The sequence below is a fragment of the Epargyreus clarus genome, unplaced genomic scaffold (assembly GCF_041222505.1).
Source record: "Epargyreus clarus isolate Ecla_fem2 unplaced genomic scaffold, WU_Ecla_fem_2.2 ptg000003l, whole genome shotgun sequence".
Taxonomy (NCBI): Eukaryota; Metazoa; Arthropoda; class Insecta; order Lepidoptera; family Hesperiidae; genus Epargyreus; species Epargyreus clarus.
The window spans coordinates 12860074-12874200 of record NW_027332211.1 but is presented as its reverse complement, the minus strand read 5'-3'; the positions used below and the strand labels follow the sequence as shown (position 1 = coordinate 12874200).

Sequence of the window (14127 nt, the reverse complement as noted above, 5' to 3'; positions counted from 1 at the left end):
CGCCGTGAGTCTCATTCACAGGTCTCATTTTATGTCCAAACATAGATAAGTATACATACTACGGTGTTGCCCGATCAAAAACATACGTTTCAAATGGTAGTTTCTTATTGTTGACGATAAATAATGTAATACAATTTTACTATAGTAAAATAGTCATGCAATTGATTTATGATCAAAACACATTTTTCTACGTTTATATTGACTTTATTTTGTCCAGTGCAGTAATAATAATAAAAAGTTTGGAAAATCCAAAAGTGCACGCCTCATAATCTCATTTTTTTTACAATGAAATTGATTATTTGTAAAAGTGTATATTATATAAATATACAAATACACTCGTTCTCATGTGCCAAGTTCTTGTACTGTCTCAAGATATTTCACGGTGTCACTACTGTTGAATTGAGTGGTAATTTAAATTAAAAATTTAAATAATAATAAATGGAGTAAAGGAGATCCAGGTGACAAGTATAGTGTAGTATAAAGAAGCAAAAATGATTTTAAAGAACTTTAGCAATTTTTTTTTTTTATTGTTGTTGTATTAGTTTTTTATTTAATTTAATGACAGTGAATTAAACGCTCATATTGACTAAGAAATTATTTCGTGTGTTACTTTAGATAATTAAAAAAAATATATTCCGATACGATCATTTTTTCGACCAATTTTGATGCCACATAAACCCGTCCATACACGGACGTCCAGAAAAGATTATGTTTAATATTATTATTTACTATGTTAAACAAAAAAATTGTTATTAAAATATATTTTATGTGCCTGATAAATTATTTGAATTGATATTAGTACACTCAAATTAACCTATAAGTGCAATATAAATAACAAAAAATCAATTTCAGTTTCGAGAAAACAGCTTTTTTTGAAATGTCGAGTGTAGAGCACAACCTCAACGCTTCGCTTATGAGGCGTGCAAAATAATTTGTGGTATAAAAATAAAATGTCATAATGGTAACAATTTGCGTGCGGCTATAGCGTAGTGTTTATATTCTCTTTGGCGGCTGTTTTGACGTTTGATAACTAATGTATGTTATTGTTGGTCGTCGTGTTTGAACTCGAATATTTTATTATTTTCATAGGGCGTTTGTTAATATGTGTGTAGTTCTTAAAGTTTTAGTTTGTTGTTAATTTTTATAATGAATCAGACAATAGGTGTGCAGTGTGTACGTTGATAACGTGATATAGTTCAACTCAAACTGAACAAGACGGCGTTGGAGGTAACTTAGGGGTGTTGATTTCTTGTATTTGGACCCCCTTTTATATTAATCTTTTTTTTTATTTTTAGTATTTCTTGTTATAGGTGCCCACGATATATATACATTGTAAACATTTCAAGTGTCTATCTATTAACTGTAAAATATGTGTGAAAACATTAAATGCCTTATTCATGTGGTTTAGGCTGGAGGTACTCTGTATCATCAGATCTAAGGCGTTGAAGGTCGAATTTTCCATCATATATCTCTACTTAACAACTTTATTCAATATTCGTAAGCTCCAAATCTCTATCTTGTATGGTTGAGGCAGAAGACACCTCTGCATTATCAGCGTTGAAGAGTTGAAGGTTGAATTTTACATTATATATCTCTGCTTATCAATATTATTAAATATTCATAAATTCTAAATGTCTAACATGTATGGTTGAAACAGGAGGCTACTCTGCATTATCAGGGTTGAAGAGTTGAAGGTCAAATTTTATATCATATCATCTTAATCTGGATTCTTAATGTTCATTTTAAGTTTTATGAGAATTGAGTGGGCAGAAGGTAAGTTATCATAAAATATGTAAAAAGTAGGGGTAGTGATGATGAGTTCCATCCCAAAACTCAAAGTTATAATCATCAGACCACACCTATATCAAGGTAGGAAAGCACCGCATTAAACACCATTTCATATGAAAAAAAGAAAATTGAAATTGGTTAAGAAATACTCGAGATATTCAAGTTTAAAAGAAATCAGGTTTTTCCAATTTTCAGGGAAACCTCACCAAAATTTTGGAATTTTCTCGAAATGGGACTCACTTTGAAACTAGCTGCACATAGATCGGTCGCGGCTTCGCGAAAAAATGGCCGGTCATATATATATATATATATATATATATGACCGGCCACACAGTGACACAGGGTTATGTGGGATTCTTACCGCACTAAAACCGCCCGGTGGCCGTCCTCTACGTTGCCAAGAGGACTCCGGGATCCCCTACGGAACGCAACCGGAGTCCTCTGAACGCGTTGCCCCTTCGGGCTCCACCTAGGTGAGCTTCAGGACTCGCCACACCGTCTGGTGTTTACGACGGTATGCGACCACACACACCGCCGTCCTTCCCGGAGTTGCTTGCTGGACGGTTCGACCTCCCAATCTTGCCGCCCGCAACCCCGGAAGCCCCCTTTTTAGTCGCCTCTTACGACAGACAGGGGATACCGTAGCCCTATTCTAGTCCCGGGACTACCGGGACAAGAGGTGCGTGCCTAGCATTTGAATCTCGGGCCACTAGTTCGGCAGACTTTTTAAACCATTAGGGTTCTGAAGCAGTGGTAGTTTGTTGAGTTTCAAAGACAGAAAGGAGATGTTTCAAAATTTATGGGCTCCTGTAAAGAAGAATTCGTAGTGTTTCATTTTCTTCAAATTACCTTCGTTTAATTGTGCAAAGAAATAATTTACACTTAAACTTGCGGTGATTACAGTAATAATGTAATCTGTAATTCTGTTGTAACTAACGATATAAAATATTGTAGAGATGTAAACTGGGACTAAAATTCGGAAAAAAATACAGAAAATATTTCTCTACTTAACGTCTTAACTGAAAAACATGCTCGTAGATCCCCAAAATAGGTTGAAGGTTTAAAACGATATTAACAAATATAGAATTTTATGCAACAGTTCATATATTAAACAATTACAAAGAAAAAACAAGAGGAACTTCATTTTTATAGCAGACATGCATTGCCATTACAGTTTCGAGATGATTTTCTTTCGTTACTTTATTGCAGTTTCTGAGAGCTTCCTTAAATTCCTCCGCCAACGGATGATCTCCGAGAAACGAAACTATTTTGTCAGGGGCCATGTGGCCATCTTCTTCTATAAATCCAGCGTTAAGTGTGACACACTAGAGATATTTTTTGCCCACTTCATCTTGTGGCACATTTCCATCAAAAAGTTTGCCCAAGAAGCTAGAATCAACGTTATGCTCCTTCTCACAAGTTGCCGAGTATTGCTGTGCCTTCGCCACCTTTTCTGGCGTTAGTTTGTATACTTCCTGTAAAATAAAATTTATATTATATTTGATTTTTAAGCCTCTTTTTTTATTCGAGTGAGAGAAAGACAGGTGTATTTTTAAGGGAAGAGTGAACTTAAATTTTGATTACTCAAATAATGTAACATAATTGTTTAAAGGGAAGCACACGGTATTCTGGTCCACCGTAAAGTCTAATTCTCTTGTAGATTAATGCACTGACGAATAAATATTTATTTATATGGTTTAAATATTATCGAATGCCTCGGAAAAGTACGTCTCCCTTACCACACGCTTCAAACCAGAATACTGTTGTTATTAGGCAGAAATAGGTTTGTTAGTGGCCGCCACAGTCGAACTACAAAAACAGTTCTATCTCATTGAAAATGTAAAATGTAGAATAAAAATCAGATTAGAAATTGTTTGAACTGTGTACACCCTGTAATGATACTATCTCAAAATAACCCAATTACGAGCAAATGAGCATGCAACTAGAATAAAACTTCAAATATTTGAGTAAAAGTAAAAGTACCAACCTTGGATGCTACAGCTGAAACCAGAATCACAACAGCACACAAAATTGCGGTGGACATTTTAATTTCTCTTTACGTTGGAGACGTTTGGTTAAACTTGTAAGATACCTAGGTGTTATCCTCTATCCTCAACAAATCTTATTTTATATTAGCGTTGTATAATAAATTATCAAAAATATAATTAAAATGTCATTGTAATTGCACCGAACTAAGTATTATGACTTTTAAAGAAATGTAATACAATGCGTTCAATTAATGTTTCCGACAAATAATAATGACATTTTAATGAACATTGTTAACTATGCTATCATTGAAACACTAGAGGTTTAATAATAAATTTAATGTGGGCTTTTTTATAATGACTATTTTTAAACCCGCTCCTCTACCTGTTATATTTAAAATATGAAATAATAAATAAGTTATGTCCATATTTCCACGCCTTCAGTATCGGGGTTTATCAGAGGCGACAGAGAGACAACGCTTTTTCCTTACATGATGAATTTTATCTTCCAATTTGCTCTAATAATTTCGTTTATAAAAAAGTAATTCCACATCCATATATGAAATGTGTGCCATGGATAGCACATTTTTTAAAAACGAGTAATTATATTAAAATAAAGATATAAATCGAATTTCCAAAAACGGTGAAATATGCGTTTCTTTATTTTTATTCAAAAAGCCAAATATTTTAAGACCGTAATAGCGACCCGCGTTCGGGAGCGGTTACCATACCGGTCTGACGCGAAGAGGGTTCCGGGTTTCATCTCAATGATGAATTCAGAAACCTATCTTGGTCCCTAGTGTGGGGATGTGAGGGTAGAAAGTGTCTGTAAATAGTACTTAGTGTTTGCTTCGAACTTGACGGTTTTTTAAACGAAATTTTAACTCCTATTTTACCCTCTTAGCGGTAGGTTTTTCAAAAGCAGACATACAAGTGTGCCCTTTTTTCTGTCCAAAGAGTCAAATACAAAATTACACTATAAAAAGAAACTGTGTACAAAATTTGCAAACTCTCAGTTTAGCGCTTTCGACTTCACGTTGACCTCTGGCACAGTGAATTATTCAGTCAGTCATATTGCTGTTTTTTAAATATACATGTATATTTTTGTAATTTTCTTTTAATTTCCTTTATTTTGATATCCTGCTCGGTACGTTTAGTTAGCTTTTTTAAACGTGTTACTATTGTGCCAAAAATTCGCCATTTTGATTGCTTTCAAACTTTTAGATAAGTTACTTGATTTAAGATAAGACACTTGATTATTCGTAACGAATATAACGACACCTAAACTGTCGGAATTCATCCAGATGTTAAAAGATTCGAGGTTATAAAGAAATATACTAATATACAAGATACGCACGAAAAACATAACCCTTCCTTGACAGTCGGGTAAAAAAACCGCCATGTTATTAACACGCTTTTATTAGCTTGGGTTGGCATCTATGTATGTATGTAGCGGAACCTGTGGCCGGTATAACATTAAATACTAAAATTAATAAAATAGATATAGTTAAAAAAATTAAAAAACACGCTTTTATAATAAAATAATTTTCAATCTAGGAATCATTTAGTTCATTTTATCATAACACCGTGATTTTTAATTTTTTAACTATATTTATAACCTAATAACTTTCGCTAAAAGAGCATGAGGTGTTGGAACTACATTACAGACACATAGATTAGTAAGGATTGCTCACTCCTAACAAGAAAATGTAACCAGTTTTGACAATTGAGAGTGTCACTATCAACTTGACACTACTTTTGGTGTTTGAAATAAAATTAAAAATGTAGTTTTTAGATCATTTACGAATGCAACGATAATTAATTATCCGCACCTTTTCTTCGATTTCGTGTTTTTGCACCAGTTAACTGCACATGTCGACAATGTTCCGCGTAAATTACACTATGACAGCCATTAAATGGCTGACACATTGTCAGCCGTTTAAGCCATTTAATGGCTTCCTTCAATTACAAGGCGGTGTGATATTTATACTTATCTATGTACAGACATAAGTAGGTAATTATTAATTTAGCCATTCGCTGTTTATAGTGTTTGTTGATAATCTTTTTAATAGGAACTATTATTTTATTATAATAAATCATAATGAAAGGTAGATCTTGCAAATTAAAGAGTACATGAAATTGTAATTATCATAAAAAGAAACAAACCACGATTCGCACTTGGCTGCCATTTTTATATTTAGATTAATTTATTATTTATTAATTATAATTCATAAAGGGATTTTTTCGCTGAGCGAACATACCATCCCGTAACAACACAGTACAAAACAATCTGTGCATCATAAATAATTAATTATATGTAATGTAAAATTATATAGTTTCTTTTACCGCTTCTTTTACATAAGGGAAAATCTTGGGAAGCGGTGTTAGTTTGAACCTCAACGTTCAAAAAGAGAAATTTGGAGTTAGTAGAGTTACGTAAGCTTTATACCTTGGAAAACGGGGTCACGGAATGGAATTTTTATAAAATCTTTTTGAACGTGTTTTTAAAAGATTTTACTAAAAGTGCTTACTAAAAGTTTACCCGAAACTACAAGACCAATTCAGTTGAAATTTGGTACACATACATATGTCTTTCCGTGACCCAAAGAAAAATATTATAACACAATCAACTTAATTTTGAATTGGAGGTTGAGTTTTTGGGGTGAAATGAAAATTGAAATAAATATTTTGTTAACTGCATCGTGTAGCATATCAAATGAAAAGGCTTGTTGTGGAGATCTCATATATACATATTTTGTTATTATGTTCTACAATACGTACTTTTAAAACGTATTCGTGAAAAACGGCGTAAACTGATCGTGGTTTATGTAAAAAGCTATTTTGTGTATTTTGCACAAGAAAAAAACTATTGTATTTGTATATATGTATTTTCCAAAATAAATACACATTTCAAAATATACATTTTACAGGAAAACCTATAAGAAGTATGTGGTCTTAAAAGAAAATGATAGATATCTAATATAGGTTTAAGCTATTGATGTTTAAAAGATAATAAACATAAGATTCTAATAATGCAACAGTTCATGTATTAAACAATTACAAGGAAAAAACAACAGGAGCTTCGTTACTATAGCAGGCATTCATTGCCATTACGGTTTCGAGATGATTTTCTTTCGTTATTTTATTGCAGTTTCTGAGAGCTTCTTTAAATTGTTCCACCATTGGATGGTTTCCGAGAAATGAAGCTATTTTGTCAACAACCATGTGGCCGTCGTCTTCTATAAATCCACCCTTCTTTGTGAAACAATACAGATATTGTTTGCCGACGTCATCTTGTGGAAGTTTTCCGTCGAGAAGTTTGCCCAAGAAGCTAGAATCAACGTTATGCTCCTTCTCACAAGGTGCCGAGAATTGCTGTGCCTTCGCCAAATTTTCTGGCGTTAGTTTGTGTACCTCCTGAAAATTAATTCATACAATATTTATTTTGGAACTGAAAGCTTCCTTTTTTCTTGGAGTATACAGATACACAGGATTTATTTTTAAACTGAAAAGTGTACTTTAATTGACATTTTGATTTCTTAAATAATGTAGAAAAATCGCTTGATGGTAAGCACACGGTATGCCGGTCCGCCGTAAAGTCTTCATTCTTGTGAAGATTAATATACCGCAGAAATATTATCTTATATATAAAATTCTCGTGTCACAATGTCAGTTACTGTACTCCTGCGAAACGATTTTCCCGATTTTTACCTAATTTTATATGCATATTCAGTAGGTCTGACAATCGGCTACTGTCTATTTTTCATATCCCTAAGTGATAAGGGTTGTTCACCCTTAACATTTCTTTATTTATATGGCAACACAAAGTTTGCCGGGTCAGCTAGTTAATATATATGTCTTAAATACTCGTATTATACAATTAGAAAAATGTGGGATGATAATAAAATTTGAAACTGTTTGAACAACCTGTAATGATTATTTCAAAAGAAGCCACTTACAAGTAAAAGGTGGTATGTAATTAAGGAAGCATGTAAGAGTTCAAATATTTGAAAAGTAGATACGAACCTTCGATGCTACAGCTGAAACCAGAATCACAGCAGCACACAAAATTGCGGTTGAATACATTTTAATTTTTCGTAGAACTGCGCCGAAGACGTCTGGTTAAACTAATGAGATTCCCAAGTGTGCCATCCTCTGGCTTCAACAGTTCTTATTTTATATTGATGTTGTATAATAAATCATCACAAAAATAATTAAAATGTCATTATAATTGCACTGAAATATAAACTCTCAAATAAATGTAATTCCGACAAATAATGATGACATTTTAATTGGCATTAACTAAGCTAGCATTGAAGCACCGAGAGGTTTATTAATATATTTAATATAAGCTTTGTTTAATCACTATTTTATAAAGAAAACCCTAAGAAACCACCTCCGCTCCCCTACCTGTTATTATGTAAAATATGAAATAATAATAATAAATAAGTTTTGTCCATATTTCCACACCAGGATCGGGGTTTATCAAAGGCGACATATTTTTTTTTCTTACACGATGAAATTTTATGTTACAATTGAAAAGTTTTGTTTATACAAAAGAAATACGAGTACTATATGCATATCACATCAAATTTGTGCCACTTTTTATGACTAAATTATAATATAAACCGATTACAATAAAAGGGCCGAAGTAGAATTTGCAAAAACGGTGAAATAGGTGTATCTTTATTTTTATCCAGAAAGCCAAATACATAACACCGTAGTGGCACAGTATATATATATCCTTATACTGTGGTAGTGGTACCGGCGTGCGAGAGAGGTTATATACCGATCCGACGCGTAGAGGGTTCCGGGTTTAATCTTAATGATGAATTCAGATAACTATTTTGGATCTGGCTGTCTGTCTCTATGGACACACAATACAGGGAATCCTAATGTGGGGCTGTGAGTGCAGAAAGTGTCTGTAAAGTGTTTGTAATAATATTATAGGAATAGCAGACGAGCATGCACTCCAGGCCTGATGGTAAATCCAGTCCTGATGGTAAGTGGCTACTGCGCCCATGGACATATGTAATCAACCCCAGATAGGATTAGATATACCTGAGGTCAGCCACAGATGCTACTCCTGAGGACTAAGGTGGACTAAGGAACGCCTGGGAAAAGTATGTCTCCATTACCACACCCTACAAACCAGAACACAGCAGCGTTTAACACTGATGTTTTGAAGCAGAAATAGGTGTGGCGGTGGTGTCGCTGGAGTCGAACCACAAAGGGTTCTAAGATTTACTTAGTGTTTGCTTCAAACTCGACGGTTTTTTAAACGAACTTTTAATCACTATTTTACCCTTTTAGGGGTAGGTTTTCCAAAAGCAGAGATATAGGTGTGTCCTTTTTTCTGTCCAAAAAGTCCAAAATACAAAATTACTCTATGTATATTAAAAACCAGTGTGCAAATTTGCGAACACTAATTTCAGCGATTTGTATTATACGTTGGTCTCTGGCACAGTGAATTAGTCAGTTAGTCAGTCAGTCAGTCACCTTGCTGTTTTATAAATATGAATATGTATTTTTGTAATATTTTTTTATTTTGATATCCTACTCGATTGATTTAGGCAACTTTCTTTTAAACGTGTTACTATTTTGCGCCAAAAATCCGCCATGTTTTTTTTCAAACATATATAAACACATTTGTGAAAACTAAATCACTACTTTTGCGCCACAAATGAAACCACATACAGTTTTGTTACGAACGTATATTCATTAAACAGTCCCTCACTTCACAAAACACAAAGTCCAACACCCATTACACACTCAAATAACGTACTTAAAATTGAAAGCAAACACCATTTGTATTGCGCGACATTTTATAAGTAATTTTTTCTTCAAAGACAAAAAAGAACAAGGCCCAACCAAAGACACCAAAATGTTGCCAGTTTATGAATTATTATTAATTTGTAACTTAATTAAATTCTTAATGTAAAACAAAATTGGCAAATATAGTAAATGGAATATTTATATAATCCTAATAATAATAACTTATACATATTCATATCTTAAGATATGCTTACATTTGGGTGTTTCCGACGAATATAACGACACCTTAACTGTCGGAATTCATCCAAGGGGGTTACTACCATATCTAAAAACAATATTATTTTAATCATACATTGAAATTTCGTACCATAATTCGATTAAATTTATAATTAATTTATTTCGATGCAATATTGAAATAAAACATTCCTCGACTATGATGGTTTTTAAAACATGGTGGTAGGCCCCTTGGTTTTAAAATATCCGAAGGTAAGTATAAAAAAATTAACAAGCATACAAGATACGCATGAAAACATAACTCTTCCTTGACAGTCGGGTAAAAAACCGCCATGTTATAATCTAATAACTTTCGCTAAAGGAGTATGAGGTATTGGGACTATATTACAGACATGTAGGTAATTATTAATTTCTACACAGCTTGTTTTACACAGTTTGTTTAATAATCTTTTTAATATGAGTTATTATTTTTTTTGTAATTAATCACAATCAAAGGTACATCTTGCAGATTAGAAAGCACATTAAATGGTAATTATCATAAGAAGGAACAAACAACGATTCGCACTTGGCTGCAATATGGCACTTGTAATTCATAATAAAGTATTTTTTCGCTGAACGAACATATCATCCCGTAAAATATGTACGTGGTACTATGTAAAATTATGTATTATTAACTTTTTTTTTAATATGTAAATTTGCTTCTTTTCCATAAGGAAAATCCGGAAGCGGTAGTAGATTCAACGTCAACGTTCATAAAGAAGAAAATGGAGTTAGTAGAGTAACGTAAGATTTATACCTTGGAAAACTGGGACTTTTATAAAACCTTTTTGAACGTGTTTCAACACTGAATACTAAAATGTTTACCCGTTTTTTCGTCAATGTTATTCTTAGGATTCAAAAAGTAAAAAAAACAGAACCCTTACAGAATCATACGTGCGTCTGTCTGTCTGTCTGTTACTGCAACACTGACGCATTTTGAAATTTTGTACACATATACATGTCTTTCCGTGACCCAAAGAAGAATATTATAACACAATCAACTTAATTTTGAATTGGAGGTCGAGTTTCGGAGGCCATATGTAAATTAAAAAAAAAAATGTTAACTGCATCGTGTAGCGTGTCAAATGAAAGGGCTGGTTGTGGAGATCTCATATCTATTTTTGTTATATTTTATTTATTTTTATTTATTTATTTAAAAATTTTATTGCATCACCTCTAAAAAGAAATGTACAAAAGGGCAAACATAATGCCTGATGGCATTTTCTACCAGTCAACCCTGGGTGGATGAGGAGAATTTGCAGCAGGTGTTATGCGAAAGTAACAAAGAACGATAGACAATAATAGAAACAGCAGATATATCAATATGTATTAAAAATAAAGAAATATACATATTTTAACAATAAAATAAATATATATTATAATATACCTATATACAGATACACATAAATAAACTAATACATACTATTTATCATATATATAAATATAAATAACTAAATAAACACAGGTAGAAACAAAAGTCGTTTAAGAATTAGATGAGGAGTTCAGATAATGTTCTCGGACAAGCTTTTTGAACACAGCTTTACTGGGGGCTTTGCGGATATGCACGGGCAAGGCGTTCCAAAGTAGTACCGCCTGAACAGAAAATGAGAAATGAAAAAAACCGCTAGAATGCAGTGGAATATCGGCTCTTAAATTATTGGACGACCGAAGCGTTTTATCATGCGTTAAAAACCTATATTGGAAGTGATCCTTCAGATAAGGAGGAGTATTTGTATCATTCAAGATAGAGTAAAGCATAGAGAGAATTCTAGAATTACGCCTCTGACGAATAGAAAGCCACTTGAGTTGGCTGCGAAACTGAGAGATGTGATCATATTTACGAAGGCCAAATATGAACCTGATAGAATTGTTGAGAAGGCGTTCTAGTTTATTGAGGAGAGCTTCGGTCAGATCTGAGTAGCACACATCTGCATAATCGATGATAGGCAAAATTAGGGTATTCACTAACATTAGTTTGGTCTTAATGGGAAGGAAGTGCTTTAGGCGATATAAAGATCGCAAGGTAGCATTGACCTTACGAGACACTTCTGTAACCTGCGTACTCCAACTCAAGGAGCTGTCAATATACAGGCCAAGATTCCTCACCGACTCCGAAATTGGAATTTGTGTACCGTCATAAATGACTGCAGGTAAAGAATTCCGGTCGATCCTAGCCAGCAGTCTAGAGCTTCCAATGACGATAGCTTGACATTTGGCAGGGTTGACTGGTACCCCATAGCGCATTGACCAACTCCGGAGAGCACTCAAATTATCGTTTATCTTAGCTATTGCACTGTGGAGATTATCAACATCGGCTTGAGCGTATAGTTGCAAATCATCAGCATACAGATGATACGAACAGTTGATAAAAGGAGTGATGGAGTCAATAAATAAAGAAAATAATAAAGGAGAGAGAATACCGCCTTGCGGGACGCCAGCATCTAAACAAGCCCAGTCCGAGGAGGCATTACCCATACAGATGGACTGCTGGCGCCCGCGAAGATATGAAGAGAACCAATTCAGGGCAGAGGGCGAGAACTGTAAGTGAGTAAGAATAGCGAGGAGAATATCGTGGTCGACTGTGTTAAAAGCGTTAGAAAAGTCAACAAGCGCCATCACCGTCAGTTTACGATCGTCCATCCCTTTTCTGACGTCGTCGCACACTCTGACTAAAGCGGTGGAGGTGCTGTGACCGGAGCGGAACCCAGACTGATATATACTCAGCAGGTTATATTTCGATATATGAATAGAGACTTGCTTATGTACACAGGCTTCCAGAAGTTTAGAGAGGAACGGGAGAATAGATATAGGCCGAAAATGGTTAGGGAGCGTAGGATGGGATACTTTAGGAAGGGGACGAACAAAGGCTTTCTTCCAGATAGAGGGATACTGACTAGAGGACAAGGAAAAATTAATGATATGGGTAATAGCTGGAAGAAAGTTATCAATTACGTTGGAAATCATAGTCCTACTCACTTCATCAAATCCTACAGCCCTGGATTGGATACTGAGGACAACCTTTTTAACCTCTTCCTGATTAATAGGAGAGAATTTAAAGGCAGGGACAAAAGAAGATTGCATAGAAGCAATAGAAGCAATAGTGTGGGAACGGATTGTATTGTTCATAGGAACCGTGGAAGTAAAATGACGATTTAAGTCATCTAAAGAGAGAGAGGAACAGCAATCCGACGAAGAGGGTTTACCCACACCGAGTGACCTCAGAAATTTCCACATACCAGCGGCTGACGAGAGAGAAATATTAGAGTGGATATATCGGCGTTTAGCTATTCGTACCATCTGATTGCATCGATTACGCACAGCTTTAAATGCTACCCAATTGGTTTCAGTGCGCTCCTTCTTATATTTGCGAAAAGCACGATCCCGTCTGGCCATTGCTACGCGAATGTCGTTAGTGAACCAGGGAGCAGGAGGACGCCTCAATTTCACCTCATGCAACGGAGCGTGAGCGTCATAAAGTGAAAGAATCGTGTTGTTAAGGAAAAGGACTTTATCATCCACCGTTGACGCATCAGTTAAAGGGGAAAAAATGATCAAAGAGGCATCTCTCTTGAGCTTGCCCACATCCATTCTTGCGAAATTTCGCAATTGCAATACGGCAGGAATTTGTTTGGGAGACTTAATTTTATAAGATGTGTAGACAAGATCATGCCGGGAAAAGCCAGGGGCAGAAAGTTGACCATAAGACACAATGCACTCCGGAGACGCGACTATGATAAGATCAATCCATGAGTCATCAGTGTTGATATTATGATGAGTTGCTGATAAGGCAAGAATTGAGAAATTAACCGACTCGATTAAGGATTTAAGTCTTAGGGAACGAGGAGTGCACTTAGACATGTCAGTATTAAAGTCTCCCATTATTAAGCAGTGCGTGTGCTCAGATCCCAGGGTATCTAAAACTGACTCTAGAGTGTCAGAAAAATCGATGGATGGAGGACAGTATACTACACCCAGAATCGCCTTAGTGCCCATGACATCTAGTTCTATGAACAGATACTCAGGTGAAGCAGTGTAATAAGACGGCGAAGAGGCAATAATTTTGTACTTAAAAGAGGATCTTAAATAAATCGCTACACCGCCACCCCCTTTCTCTGTGCGGTCATTGCGAATCAGCACAAAACCTGGAAGTGAAAATGTGGTTGAGTGTAAGGAGGGTTTTAGCCAGGTTTCCGAGATCAAAATGGCATGTAAATTATTTACGTTGAAAGCAGCCTCAAGTTCGGAATAATGACTCGGAATACTCTGTGCATTAATATGGCATACATTTAAATAGTTTTGTTGGGAA

At 34.8% G+C, this 14127-nt stretch overlaps 1 protein-coding gene across 1 annotated transcript in view; it reads left to right on the top strand.

Moving 5' to 3' along the window:
• Positions 1-1036: 1036 nt before the first annotated feature.
• LOC140749071 (uncharacterized) overlaps positions 1037-14127 on the top strand; it is a 29610-nt gene continuing 16519 nt past the window's right edge. Inside the window, exon 1 of the mRNA XM_073082092.1 lies at positions 1037-1227. The gene's annotated coding sequence lies outside the window, so the exon portion shown is untranslated. The remainder of the gene's footprint in view (positions 1228-14127) is intronic.